At 41.2% G+C, this 14,767-nt stretch overlaps 1 long non-coding RNA gene across 1 annotated transcript in view; it reads right to left on the bottom strand.

Annotated features, from left to right (window-relative positions):
- Positions 1 to 14,767, bottom strand: part of LOC308458652 — a 92,019-nt gene that overhangs the window by 37,267 nt on the left and 39,985 nt on the right. Inside the window, exon 3 of the long non-coding RNA XR_013977608.1 lies at positions 5,655 to 5,733. This is a non-coding gene — a long non-coding RNA (uncharacterized lncRNA). The remainder of the gene's footprint in view (positions 1 to 5,654; positions 5,734 to 14,767) is intronic.

Raw genomic sequence — 14,767 nt, 5'->3', positions numbered from 1 at the left:
AGAAATAAGAAAAAGACACTGTGTGGTTGGCTTCCACTTCAACCATCGTAACCCTCTAAATGGGTTTTGATGGTGCATACCCAAGCAACAGACCCTCCAAGTGTCGCTATTTTCCAGGGACAGTCCCAGATTTACAGAAGCTATCCCAGTTTTTGATTTAATCTCAGGAAGCCCAACTTTTCCTCAGGACATCTCTATTTTCATTGAAGAAATGTTGGCAGGTATGGAGTTATGCGACCCCCGAGCCAAAGAGATAAGTAACTACACAACCCTTAGAAGACATCTGAAGGCAGCCCTGTACAGGGAAGTTTTAAAATGCTTAATGTTTTCTTATGTTTTTACATATGTTGGAAGCTACTCAGAGTGGCTGGGGCAATTCAGTCAAATGGGTGGGGTATAAATAAAATTATTGTTATTGTTATTGTTATTATTGAATAGGACATTCCTATTTTCATTGGAGAAATGTTGGGAGGGTACGAAGTAAAGCTTCTTTTTTGGTCACCTTGCCTCTCTGTAAGAATGCAACATAGGAAGCTGCCTTGGGCTGAGCAGAACCATTGGTGTATATGGCTCTGTATTGTCTACAGTTTCATTGTCTACACTGAAGGAGCATCTCCACCCCCATTGTTCAGCCCGGATACTGAGGTCAAGCTCCGAGGGCCTTCTGGTGTTTCCCTCACTGCGAGAAGTGAGGTTACAGGGAACCAGGCAGAGGGCCTTCTCAGTAGTGGCACCCGCCCTGTGGAACACCCTCCCAACAGATGTCAAGGAAATAAGCAGCTCTCCTATTTTTCAAAGACATCTGAAGGCAGCCCTGTTTAGGGAAGTTTTTAAGATTTAATGCTGTATTGTTTTTAACACTCGATTGGGAGCCGCCCAGAGTGACTGGGGAAACTCAGCCAGATGGGCAGGGTATAAATAATACATTATTATTATATTATTCTTATTTAAGGCTTCAGACAGAGCCTTTCCCATGCCTACCTGGGCATGCCAGCGGTATAAACCCTGGGTGCCTCAGAATGCAAGGTTGGTGCTCTTTCATAGAACTACCCCCCTTCCCAGTTGTGATTTGCAGTCCCAGGCCCAGTGAGCCCACCAGCAGTGGGGGCTCAAGCATGAGAGATGTGAGAAACACAGGACAAACATCTTGGGATTAACAAACCCACAATTTGGTTGATTACAGATGTCAGTAGGCTTTGGCGTAGGCATTGGGTGTGTATCCTGATCCTGAATCACCTAACCCATCTGCTGGCTGATTGCTTGGCAGGGTCAATCCTGGGTTAAGGTTCAGCTTATGACATCTGTCAAATCAGGGTGACTTTTCCAATATCAACACCTGGGTGGGATGAGGCAGAATTAAGGTCTGGGCATTTGGAAAGGGTGGCGCTGTGGGTTAAACCACAGAGCCTAGGACTTGCTGATCAGAAGGTTGGTGGTTTGAATCCCCGCGACGGGGTGAGCTCCTGTTGCTCGGTCCCTGCTCCTGCCCAAGTAGCAGTTAGAAAGCACGTCAAAGTGCAAGTAGATAAATAGGCACCACTCTTGCGGGAAGGTAAACGGCGTTTCCGTGCGCTGCTCTGGTTCGCCAGAAGTGGCTTAGTCATGCTGGGCACATGACCTAGAAGCTGTATGCCGGTTCCCTTGGCCAATAAAGCGAGATGAGCGGCACAACCCCAGAGTCGGTCACGACTGGACCTAATAGTCAGGGGTCCTTTACCTTACATCCACAGATTATTATTTTTCTGGAATCAAATAGCAGCGCAATGAGCACTAAACATGAGCTATATTCAATTAGTTTTTCAGAAGTTGTTTTTACAGTATGTCATGTGAAAGCTCAAACATAATGTGGAAATTTACAGTCAGGGAAACATCAGGGAAAAGGGATAAACTGCCATGGGAACGCAGTTCTAGTCTCCAGGGTGGAGAGTAAAATACAAACATTGGCTTATCTGTTGGATTTTTTTAAAAAGGGGATTGTATGTTGCCTTCGGTGCCATGTGATTGGAAACATGTTTAAGAAGGAATAGCAACAGTAATAGATTGGATCCAGATTTAGTCATGCTTAAGAGTAGATCCATGGAAATCAGTGCTCATGTTTCATCTGGATCCAGTCCAATAAATTATACATGCCCGATCTTGGTGCATTTGGCTATTTGCATGCACAAATATTCCTGCCCCATAGCTGCAGAGAAAATTCTCATGCATCTGCAGAATTATCTGTATTATTATTTTTTTTTAAAAAAAAATCAGCATGATGCTTCACACAATGAAAGGGGCTGCCAATGTCGCCTGGACTCTTGGAAATGTATTTATGTTCCCAGAGGGAAATTGCCCACACTCTCCCTTTCACTTTTATATTTGATAATTATTTATTTTGTTCCTTAATTGGCTAATTATGCCTGCATTGTGGCATCTTGGAAGCAAACCGTTCAATATAATTGCTAATGAGTAGGTTTTGTATTTTGTTGCAGAGAATTCGTAAGTATTCTCTGCCTGGTGTTAAGAGGTTTGTAATGGGTTTAGTGTGCTAATTATTAGTTATTTTGGCATAGTGCGAAAATTCTAAGAATACGGGAAAGCTAGACTTTGGACTGGAAATTAACAATGTGCCAGAAATACTCCAAGCTCCTTAACTAACTGTGCAAAGTTAGCACCTCAATCATTTTCTTTCTTTTTCCCCCCCTTTTCTTCTTTTTTTTTCTTTTTCTTTTCTTCTTTTTTTGGTTATAGAATACAAGGAATCATAGCTGCTTCTGGTATTATAGAATCATAGAATGAATCATAGAACTGTAGAGTTGTAAGAGACCCAGAGAATCGTCTAGTCTAACCACCTGCAATGCAGGAAAATGCAGCTGGATTAAACCCACAAACTTGCCATTATCAGAACAATGCTCTAACCAACTGAGCCACCTTCAGGCCATCATAGTGGTGTCTGCATAGTGACATATGTCCATTGACAGTAGCCCCCAATCGCGCGCACACACACACACACACACACCAGGCATTGGAAGACAAGTATGCTTGATTAAATTCAGCAGACTAGGTGGGTTTGTGACCCTTTTGCATTTGTTCATGGAGGCAATTTCAAGCCACTCTTCTAGAAAAGGTCTTGATCAATCGCAATCTGTTTGTCCATTCCCAAGCAGTAAAAGTGTAAACAGAATTTCATAGGTGGTTTGCTAACAAGAATGGTAAACCCTAACGTTCCAGAGCACAGCGTCAATCCAAACAAAAGAGGGTTTTGTTTGCGTAGTTGCTGCCGATACGATATATGTGCTTATATGCAATACTGTATGTGGTTACTCAGGAGTAAATTGCAGCTGAGTTCAACTAAACTTTTTCTCTCATGTACCCGTGTGCAAGATCAGAGCTTTTAGGTTCTTCTAAATCTAGTGGAGCTTTAGGCATCAGCAGAGGCCAGAAGCACTTTACACTGCCATGTGTATGATGAGAAGACTCTGGCTCTTTCCTTTGAGATTTTGTTGTGGCAACTTACATACCATCTCCTTTGAAGCCTTGAGGCTGGACTAGTGTTAATAAGCCATGCTTCAGGCTGCCCTTGATAACTTGCTGGAAGTTGCAAATGATTTGAGGAGTGGGGGGAGTTGGCCGCCCATCTCTAAATAGGAATGATTTCTGGAGCACATTTCTCCTTGACTTCAGGGTCTGCACTTCAAATGATTCCAGTAGCCTTCTGGCCACAATTTCCAGACATTGGATTTGACCTATTAAATTCCAAGTGGTTTGCAGCTCACATACCTAACCACTTTCTCCTGTTTTCCAATACAATCTCAAAAAAAATAAAATAAAAATAATAATCAAAAATCTGAGCCCTTAGTATTTCAGTATGTACGTGCATATCCACAGATGGGAATCAACAAAGGTTCCCCCATGCTGAAAAAGAAATGCAGGGAAGCACTGCTTAAACTCTAAAAAGGATCTGTCTTCATAGTGCAACATCATTCACTTGGCCCATGAACCAGGCAGCAATGGCAGGAGCAGACGGTACTTCTGCACCATAATTTCCACCATCTCTATCATTAACCATGTTGGCTGGGACTGATGGAAGTCCAACAACAGCCAGAGGGCCACAGTTTCCCCCTCCCTGATTTAGAGAGAAGGCATTCATCCTCCTCCAGCTGCCTGGACTCTCTTTTTCATCAGAAGAGACCCCTCAGGGATTCTATCCTATTGCACAACTACTGGTTTCTAATAAAGAGCCATGCCATTCCTGCTTGCTTTCTCCCTCATCCCCAAACCTCATAACAATTCACTGTAGTCATTCAGGCAAACAATGCTCTTAACACCTGGAGAATCTTCTGCTGTTCTTGAATGGTCTCCTATCACCTGCCTTCATGCCAGTCCACCTGTATTCTACTCCTGCCCCTCCACAAATCCATGCTACTATTTTTTTGGTCTTACTGTAAATGATACTAAAACCCACAAAAGATTTCAAGAGGGGTGGAATCAATCAAATCTGTTTGGGAGGGAATAGGATTGGAGGAGGAATCCCCCACAGAAAGTTAGTTCCAAAAATCTGTCCCTTATGTCATTTTTTACGCCTGGTTACTGAAGCATCTGCTACTAATTTCAGCGTAACTATATTTGAATCACTGGTCTCATCTAAAATGGCATTTTCTACTTTCCCAGTGAGGAACCAGAGATTTAGCAGATAAAGTTCAAGTTTCTCATATCTACAGACTTTCTTAGGACAGTTATCTATGCATTAGCTTAATTCAACACAGCAGAGCTCCAATCAGCACTTTTGCAGATAAAGAAAAGAACAAATATCACATGGTAAAACTCAGCCACAGATGTTACTCCCTGGACCACAAAACAGAAAGCAACCTTAAGAACATAATGGTGAAAGTGAAGTGGAATTCTGAACTGAAACATTAATATATAAGCATCAGTGAAATTGGTCACCTGGGGTAGATCTAGACACAGGGGGAAAACACGCTATAAATAAGTCAGAAATTAGATTGTTATAACAAAAGAAAGAAATCCCTATGGAAAAGCGTGTTTTAAAATTTCCTGCTCCATGGTGCCTTCTAGTGTTGCATGTTTATAGTGCATTCAAGTCACTGTTTCTTTACTAATGGAGCTGAGTCCCTGGTTCTAAATGGAATCCTAGACATCTTAGTAGCACAAACACATCAGAAATTAAGAATTACCTACTTTCTTTGATAAATCTGAGGCACAAGAAGGATAATTTAGAACAACATCACTCTACTCCTCAAAATGAAGAGGTGTACAATGTAGATGTTAGCTTAAAAGAGAGAAAATATATATTCCTAGGGGCTGTGTCCCTGTCTCTGCCACTCATCAACCCCCCTGCCATTCCCCAACGTCAACTCCCTAGAGCTTCCCCTTCATGCAACTACTAAGCTGACTTTTCACCTTCCTAACCCTAGTTCTGGTACATTCTACATGCAAAGCAGATGTTCTACTACTGAGCTAAGCACCTTCGTCCACAGCATCTCTCAAAGCTATATTCCATGCAGGACCAGCAAAACCTATGTATTCCACCTTTCTGCTACCTTTCCACAGTAGCAGAAAGCTTTATCAGTTCTTATCCAAACTCAGAAAACAAGCTGATCTTTTTTAATCTAATGCCCATTAGTATTATAATGGAATTGTGAACTTTGAATTACCTGTGTTACTTCAGGAACTCTCTTAATACTTGACTTAATCCACTGATTTTTCACCTTTTACAGCTACAATACCTGTGCCCTGCAAAGAAATAAAATATGGCAAGGGCTTAAACAGTAGAGTGTTTTAAATATTTAAAAGTAATTTGAATAGGCATTATTCATATTAATAGCTCTAGTTTTGAGGACGAGTCAGAATAGGAAGTTTTCACATGACAAATGTTACCATTAAAATTCAGTAATGAATGCATTTTTAATAAGGCAGTGATCTTGTTAGCTTTAGAGGTGATTTGTTGTTTTTCTCTTTTCTTTTAGAACACCTAAAATCTGAATAAGCCTCATCAGATAATTAACCAGCATTAATTACTTCCTACGAGAAAGTCTTCTCATTTTATAATTAGGGGATGTGCTGTCGTTATTTTCATTATTTTTCCCCCTTTGCAGCAGGTGTCTTTTATGTAAAGGGTGCTCCAGAAATTGTTAACGTGTGGCGGTATGCTAATAAGAAAAAAATTAGACAGCTCTTTCTACAAAGATACTGGGGCTCTTAAGTCAATGGTTCCTGATTATACATAGAATTACTTACTTTCCTACCACATGCAAGCTCCCCCTCTTGAAGTCTTAACTAGGTTATTTGGGGAGGGGCATGCCACATTAGCCTTGAGATTTTAATTTATCATATTTATATCCCACCATTCCCCTAATGATCTCAAGGTGGCATGTACAGTATTCCCTTTTCATTGTATCCTCAACAACCCAGTGAGGCAGGTTAGACTACGAATGCCTCTGAATGGGAATGTCTTTTGCTTTTCACAAATAAGCCTGGGCACCTATACAGACACCTGAGATTCGGGTCAGGTGTGGCAGGTCAGAGGATGTGGCTTCAAGGTTGCTTGGAACCCTGGCATCTCACTTCAGAAATTAACCACCGCCTCTTCCCCTCCTTGAGGTTTGCAAGATAAGTCTCAAAGACAGCCCAATTATTAAATGACCTTCTTGGAAACCATTAGGAACCCTGCTTATCTACAAAATTCCTTGCAAAATGAAAATTGCTTGACCTTTACTCTACTAATATGCAAGATATACTGCACAAGGCCCAGCTCTCATAAATGGTAAACAATACACTGAAACAATATTTGCTGAATAGTCAATTTCTACCATTTATAAGGCTACCTTTGCACGCCTTCTTTCTCTCTCGCTCTCAGTTTTGCTTCCAAAATTACCACTAGTTCATGTTTAATATCTAGATTCCTTAATACTTCATTAAAAGAAGCCTGCTCAAATTTCAGTAAGAATAACTGGAATATGTAGAACTTCAAAGTAACATTTATAACAAGCCAACACATTATCTATTAAAGGCATGTTATTGAACTGCTAAAACCTCTGTGCTGAAACTTGCCTAGCACAAGATTCTTCATTGCTTATAGGCTAGATTAAGATAGTATATGCAAAAAGATACCAAGGCCCTTGGCAGGAGTATAAATAAACTGCATGAAATAATAAAAACACATAATTTTGCCCTCTGCAGCAAATGTTGTGGACAAATGTAATTCCAGATATAGTAACTTTTGCTAGTTCTATAACAAGGCCATGGAAAAATCCTTCCAGTAGCACCTTTAAGACCAACTCAGTTAGTTCTTGGTATGAGCTTTCGTGTGCAAGCACACTTCTTCAGATACACTGAAACAGAAGTTGCCAGATCCTTCTATATAGTGAGAAGGTGGGGAGGGGTATTACTCAGAAGGGTGGTGGGAATGGGAGATTGGCAGATAGCTGAGATGAGCCTGCTGACGACTCTTAACGACTGTAATAGGTCTTACAGGAAAAGGCAAGGGGTGAGAAGGTGAGAAATGGCTTAGTCATGTATAATGGGATAAGAATCCAATGTCTTTGTTCAAACCAGGTCTCTCCATGGTTTTAAGTTTGGTAATGAGTTGCAATTCAGCAGCTTCTCTTTCCAGTCTATTTCTGAAATTCCTTTGTAGTAAAACAGCTACTTTGAGATCTTGTATAGAATGTCCTGGGAGATTGAAGTGTTCTCCTACTGGTTTCTCTGTTTTGTGATTCTTGATGTCAGATTTATGTCCATTTATTCTTTGGCGTAAGGTTTGGCCTGTTTGTCCAATATAGAGAGCTGAAGGACACTGTTGGCATTTGATGCCATACACAATGTTAGATGATGAGCAATTGAATAGTCCCGAGATGGTATGTGTGATGTTGTTGGGGCCAGTAATGGTGTTGTCCGGGTGTATGTGGCAGCAAAGTTGGCATCTGGGTTTATTGCAGGCTCTGGTGCCAGTGTCCGTGTTAAGTCTGGTTGTAGTATTATTGTGGGTTAGGAGTTGTTTAAGATTGGGTGGCTGTCTGTAGGCAATGAAAGGTCTTCCTCCCAGAGCTTGAGAAAGAGAACTGTCATTGTCCAGGAGAGGTTGTAGATCTCTGATGATGCGTTGTACTGTTTTAACTTGGGAGCTGTATGTGATGACTAGAGGTGTTCTGTTATTTTCTTTTTTGGGTCTGTCTTGCAGCAAGTTCTCTCTGGGTATAAGTCTGGCTCTGTTGATCTGTTGTCTAACTTCATCTGCTGGGTATTTTAGTTCTGAAAAGGTTTGCTGTAGATCTCTTAGGTGAGAGTCTCTGTCTGTAGAATTGGAACAGATGCGGCTGTAACGTAGTGCCTGGCTATATACAATGGACTGTTTGGTATGTTTGGGATGGTAGCTAGAGGCATGTAGATATGTTTGTCGGTCAGTTGGTTTACGGTATAAGGTGGTGTCTATGCGCCCATCCTGTATTTTTATAGTAGTGTCCAAAAAATGTATTTCTTGCATAGATTGATTCATTGTAAGGTTGATTGTGGGGTGAAAATCATTAAATTTCTGGTGAAAGGTGTCCAGGGTCTGTTGACCATGTGTCCAGATGATAAAAATATCGTCAATGTATCGCAGGTACAAGAGAGGTTTGAGTGGGTAGGAGTTTAGGAAACGTTGTTCTAAATCTGCCATGAAGATGTTGGCATACTGTGGGGCCATGCGGGTGCCCATTGCTGTGCCGCTGATCTGAAGGAACAGGTCATCACCGAATTTGAAGTTGTTGTGGGTAAGGACAAATTGGCAGAGTTTGGTGGCAAGGTCCGCTGTGGTTTTATCTGAAATGGTGTTCCTTATATCTTGTAAACCATCGTTGCGTGGGATGTTGGTATACAGAGATTCCACATCCATAGTAGCTAGTATAGTATTGTTGGGAAGATTATTTAAAGATTGTATTTTCCTCAGAAAATCTGTGGTGTCACGTACATAGCTGGGAGCACTGATGGCATATGGTTTCAGAACAGAGTCCATATAACCGGAGACACCCACTGTAATAGTGCCAATACCTGAAATGATGGGGCGTCCTGGATTTCCTGGTTTGTGTATTTTAGGTAGAAGATAGAAAGTTCCTGGTCGAGGTTCTGTTGGTGTGTTGGTGAGGATCTGTTCTTGGATGTGTGGGGGTAGCTCCTTAACAATCTTGTTCAGTTCTTTCTTGTATTCTTGTGTGGGGTCTGAGTCCAATTTTGTGTAAAAGGCGGTATTGGAAAGTTGTCTGTGAGCCTCCTGAATGTAGTCAGTTTTGTTCATGATGACGACAGCTCCACCTTTGTCTGCTTCTTTAATTATAATGTCTGGGTTGTTTCTGAGATTATCTATGGCTCTCCTTTCAGCATGGTTTAGATTTTGTTGTAAGCGATGGTGTTTTCTGGTCACATCTGTTTGGATTCTGTGGCGGAAGCAGTCAATGTACAAGTCCAGTGTGGTATTGCGTCCATCAGGAGGGGTCCATGTGGAGTCCCTTTTTGTGTAACACTTTTTCGGAGGTAGTTGGTGGTCAGTGTTCTGCTTCTTTAATTATAATGTCTGGGTTGTTTCTGAGATTATCTATGGCTCTCCTTTCAGCATGGTTTAGATTTTGTTGTAAGCGATGGTGTTTTCTGGTCACATCTGTTTACGCCTGAAGGAGTATTTTCAACACACACAACAACAAGACAAATCAGAACAAACAACAACTTCACAACACAACACCTCTCAACCCACTGGAGAACAACAACCACCCTCCCAACAGAACACTGACCACCAACTACCTCCAAAAAAGTGTTACACAAAAAGGGACTCCACATGGACCCCTCCTGATGGACGCAATACCACACTGGACTTGTACATTGACTGCTTCCGCCACAGAATCCAAACAGATGTGACCAGAAAACACCATCGCTTACAACAAAATCTAAACCATGCTGAAAGGAGAGCCATAGATAATCTCAGAAACAACCCAGACATTATAATTAAAGAAGCAGACAAAGGTGGAGCTGTCGTCATCATGAACAAAACTGACTACATTCAGGAGGCTCACAGACAACTTTCCAATACCGCCTTTTACACAAAATTGGACTCAGACCCCACACAAGAATACAAGAAAGAACTGAACAAGATTGTTAAGGAGCTACCCCCACACATCCAAGAACAGATCCTCACCAACACACCAACAGAACCTCGACCAGGAACTTTCTATCTTCTACCTAAAATACACAAACCAGGAAATCCAGGACGCCCCATCATTTCAGGTATTGGCACTATTACAGTGGGTGTCTCCGGTTATATGGACTCTGTTCTGAAACCATATGCCATCAGTGCTCCCAGCTATGTACGTGACACCACAGATTTTCTGAGGAAAATACAATCTTTAAATAATCTTCCCAACAATACTATACTAGCTACTATGGATGTGGAATCTCTGTATACCAACATCCCACGCAACGATGGTTTACAAGATATAAGGAACACCATTTCAGATAAAACCACAGCGGACCTTGCCACCAAACTCTGCCAATTTGTCCTTACCCACAACAACTTCAAATTCGGTGATGACCTGTTCCTTCAGATCAGCGGCACAGCAATGGGCACCCGCATGGCCCCACAGTATGCCAACATCTTCATGGCAGATTTAGAACAACGTTTCCTAAACTCCTACCCACTCAAACCTCTCTTGTACCTGCGATACATTGACGATATTTTTATCATCTGGACACATGGTCAACAGACCCTGGACACCTTTCACCAGAAATTTAATGATTTTCACCCCACAATCAACCTTACAATGAATCAATCTATGCAAGAAATACATTTTTTGGACACTACTATAAAAATACAGGATGGGCGCATAGACACCACCTTATACCGTAAACCAACTGACCGACAAACATATCTACATGCCTCTAGCTACCATCCCAAACATACCAAACAGTCCATTGTATATAGCCAGGCACTACGTTACAGCCGCATCTGTTCCAATTCTACAGACAGAGACTCTCACCTAAGAGATCTACAGCAAACCTTTTCAGAACTAAAATACCCAGCAGATGAAGTTAGACAACAGATCAACAGAGCCAGACTTATACCCAGAGAGAACTTGCTGCAAGACAGACCCAAAAAAGAAAATAACAGAACACCTCTAGTCATCACATACAGCTCCCAAGTTAAAACAGTACAACGCATCATCAGAGATCTACAACCTCTCCTGGACAATGACAGTTCTCTTTCTCAAGCTCTGGGAGGAAGACCTTTCATTGCCTACAGACAGCCACCCAATCTTAAACAACTCCTAACCCACAATAATACTACAACCAGACTTAACACGGACACTGGCACCAGAGCCTGCAATAAACCCAGATGCCAACTTTGCTGCCACATACACCCGGACAACACCATTACTGGCCCCAACAACATCACACATACCATCTCGGGACTATTCAATTGCTCATCATCTAACATTGTGTATGGCATCAAATGCCAACAGTGTCCTTCAGCTCTCTATATTGGACAAACAGGCCAAACCTTACGCCAAAGAATAAATGGACATAAATCTGACATCAAGAATCACAAAACAGAGAAACCAGTAGGAGAACACTTCAATCTCCCAGGACATTCTATACAAGATCTCAAAGTAGCTGTTTTACTACAAAGGAATTTCAGAAATAGACTGGAAAGAGAAGCTGCTGAATTGCAACTCATTACCAAACTTAAAACCATGGAGAGACCTGGTTTGAACAAAGACATTGGATTCTTATCCCATTATACATGACTAAGCCATTTCTCACCTTCTCACCCCTTGCCTTTTCCTGTAAGACCTATTACAGTCGTTAAGAGTCGTCAGCAGGCTCATCTCAGCTATCTGCCAATCTCCCATTCCCACCACCCTTCTGAGTAATACCCCTCCCCACCTTCTCACTATATAGAAGGATCTGGCAACTTCTGTTTCAGTGTATCTGAAGAAGTGTGCTTGCACACGAAAGCTCATACCAAGAACTAACTGAGTTGGTCTTAAAGGTGCTACTGGAAGGATTTTTTTTTATTTTGACTATGGCAGACCAACACGGCTACCTATCTGTAACTAAGGCCATGGAAGGTTGTTTCACCAGCTTGTTGAAGAGATGCAGCAGATGTGAAAACCCCACCAAATGAAACAAAAGAGAGAAAATAGATGTTGCAGGAAATTAATTTTGCCATGTAAAGAGTAATTTCAGCCAGCAGAAGTCACAAGAGAGGACAAAATATCTAGTATCACACCAAGCATGATGCAAGATGCTTGCCCTTCTGTATTATTCCCTCCTAGACAACTGTGTTGAAGAAATGCACCATGTAATAACATATTTGTAATAAGACTACAGTGGTACCTCGGGTTACATACGCTTCAGGTTACAGACTCCGCTAACCCAGAAATAGTGCTTCAGGTTAAGAACTTTGCTTCAGGATGAGAACAGAAATCGGGCTCCAGCAGCATGGCGTTAGCAGGAGGCCCCATTAACTAAAGTGGTGCTTCAAGTTAAGAACAGTTTCAGGTTAAGAACGAACCTCCAGAATGAATTAAGTACTTAACCCGAGGTACCACTGTACTACTACTACTACTATTATTATTATTATTATTATTATTATTGAAATTTGTATACTGCCTTTCATCCAAAGACTACAAGGTGGTCCACAACATAATACAATATGTATTAAAATACATTTAAAATACATTTAAAATACATTTTAAAAAAGAAAATACATTTTAAAAAAGAACAGAAACAACCCGATAACCCTCCTCCCACAAACACATTTAAAAGGACACAGAATCAGTCAAAGGACAAAAGAAAAACATTTTTGCCTGGCTCCTGAAGGTATGTAATGAAGCTGCCAGGTGAGCCTCTCTGGGGAGAGCATTCCCCAAACAGACAGCTACCACAGAAAAGGCCACTGACTTCTCATGGAGATGTCATTCAGAGGAGGGCCTCAGATGATGATCGCAGGGTCCAAGTCATTTCTTATGGGGAGAGGCAGTCCTTGAGGTATTGCAGTCCTGAGCTGTCTAAGGCTTTATAGGTCCAAACCAGCACTTTGAATTGAGTATGGAAACTAATTGCCTGCCAGGATCAGTGTAATATGCCCAACCCACCTTGCCCCAGTGGTCGCCAAATTCTGCTTCAGTTGAACCAACTCTAGAGGCTGCCCTACATATAACACATTGCAGTAATCTAACCTTGAAGGTAGCAGACACGGACAATAAAAGTTGAGAGGAAATATTGGGGGGAAATGAATAACTGAGAGAAATTGAAATCGACAGATTCACCTATCCCTAGATAACATTATGCTTAGTCATTCATTACCAGCAAGAAATGAGAAAGGGACGCACAATGGCAGCAGTTTTGTGGCTCTCATGGCATCCTGAAACTGGGTTTACAACATGGGAGATTTTGAAGAGCTGAGATCATGTGAAGGAAGAATATATTTTTTTAAATAGGAAAAACTAGAATGATACCAGCAATATACGCAAACACATTTATAGGGATGAGACATAACAAACATTTGGTAATAGTTTTGTTTAATATCATATATATATAATTTTCCAAACTAGAAGCTGTGGCTGCTGCAAAAGAAGGATGGTTTAGTATCACATTATTTTTCCTATTATCTATTCTCCTTTTATTTTAGACCTTATTTTGCTTACTAACATTTTTATTATGTGTGTTTCATAGAGATGCATTTCAGTTTTGCTCTCTTCCGCTGCGATCTGTTATAGCTCTCATGTCAGCTGAAACATTAAGAGTCAACATACAATGGTTCTTTTTTATGTAGGAAGCAGGGTTTTCTTCCCTGCTGAAAACGTGTTTAAGCAAGTTCTAGATATTGTATAATCATCACCCTGATCATTTTTGAATACTATTGTGAATGAGGTTAGCTACTACGTGTGGGACTTTAGTGATGAAATGGGATTTGTGTTGCATCCTGGAAAAGGGACCTTGGATCCCCTAAGAGAATACATCTCACATTTGAACAGATTGGCTCATCCCGAGATTCTCTCTTGCTATGATGAAATTATGTTTAATATTACATAAAATGCTGTATATTTTAAATGCATTGTATCCAAGTTACTGTAAAGAATGTTTAAATACATTATTAGTATTTTAAATACATTTAATACATTATTGGTATTGGTTTCCCTCCGGAGGCTGTGGACTCTCTTTCCTTGGAAGTTTTTAAGCATAGCTTGGACAGCCATCTGTCATGGATGCTTTAGCTTAGATTTCTGAATTGCAAGGGGTTGGACCAGGTCACCCTTGGGGTCCCTTTCAACTCAAAAATTCTATGATTCTATGCTTCCATGGAGCTGGTATTTTATCTGGATAGCTATATTTTCTTCTGTAAAGGTTTTTGAAGTCATCACGCTGGGATGAGTGGTCAGGGACTTTGTAAGACGAAGACAAATGTAACAGATTTATTGTTTTCGTAACCGAATTTCTGCAAGTAAAGCTTTAGAACTTATTCTTCTTGCATTGAAGAATTTATTTCTACACAAGGACCTTACTGGCACCCGTGTCTCAAGAGACAATGGCGTGCGCCTCCAGGGGTGAAGTCAAACCACTGTGTTAGTGGCAACAAAGTGAACTCCCCAAGGTGGAAGCCTGGGCAGTATATATGGAGGTCCTGGGCTGCCCAGATGACAAGACATTCCCGCACCCCAATGTGGTCCAAAGGAAAGCAGAACAATACATTTGGCAACAACTTGGCTGCAGGAATTGTCAGAAGGAGGTGTACAAGGTG

Source organism: Podarcis pityusensis, assembly GCF_964106645.2.
Source record: "Podarcis pityusensis genome assembly, chromosome: 1".
In the NCBI taxonomy this organism is placed as follows: Eukaryota; Metazoa; Chordata; class Lepidosauria; order Squamata; family Lacertidae; genus Podarcis; species Podarcis pityusensis.
Note: the sequence above shows the minus strand (reverse complement) of the source record. Positions and strands in the feature narration are given on the sequence as shown.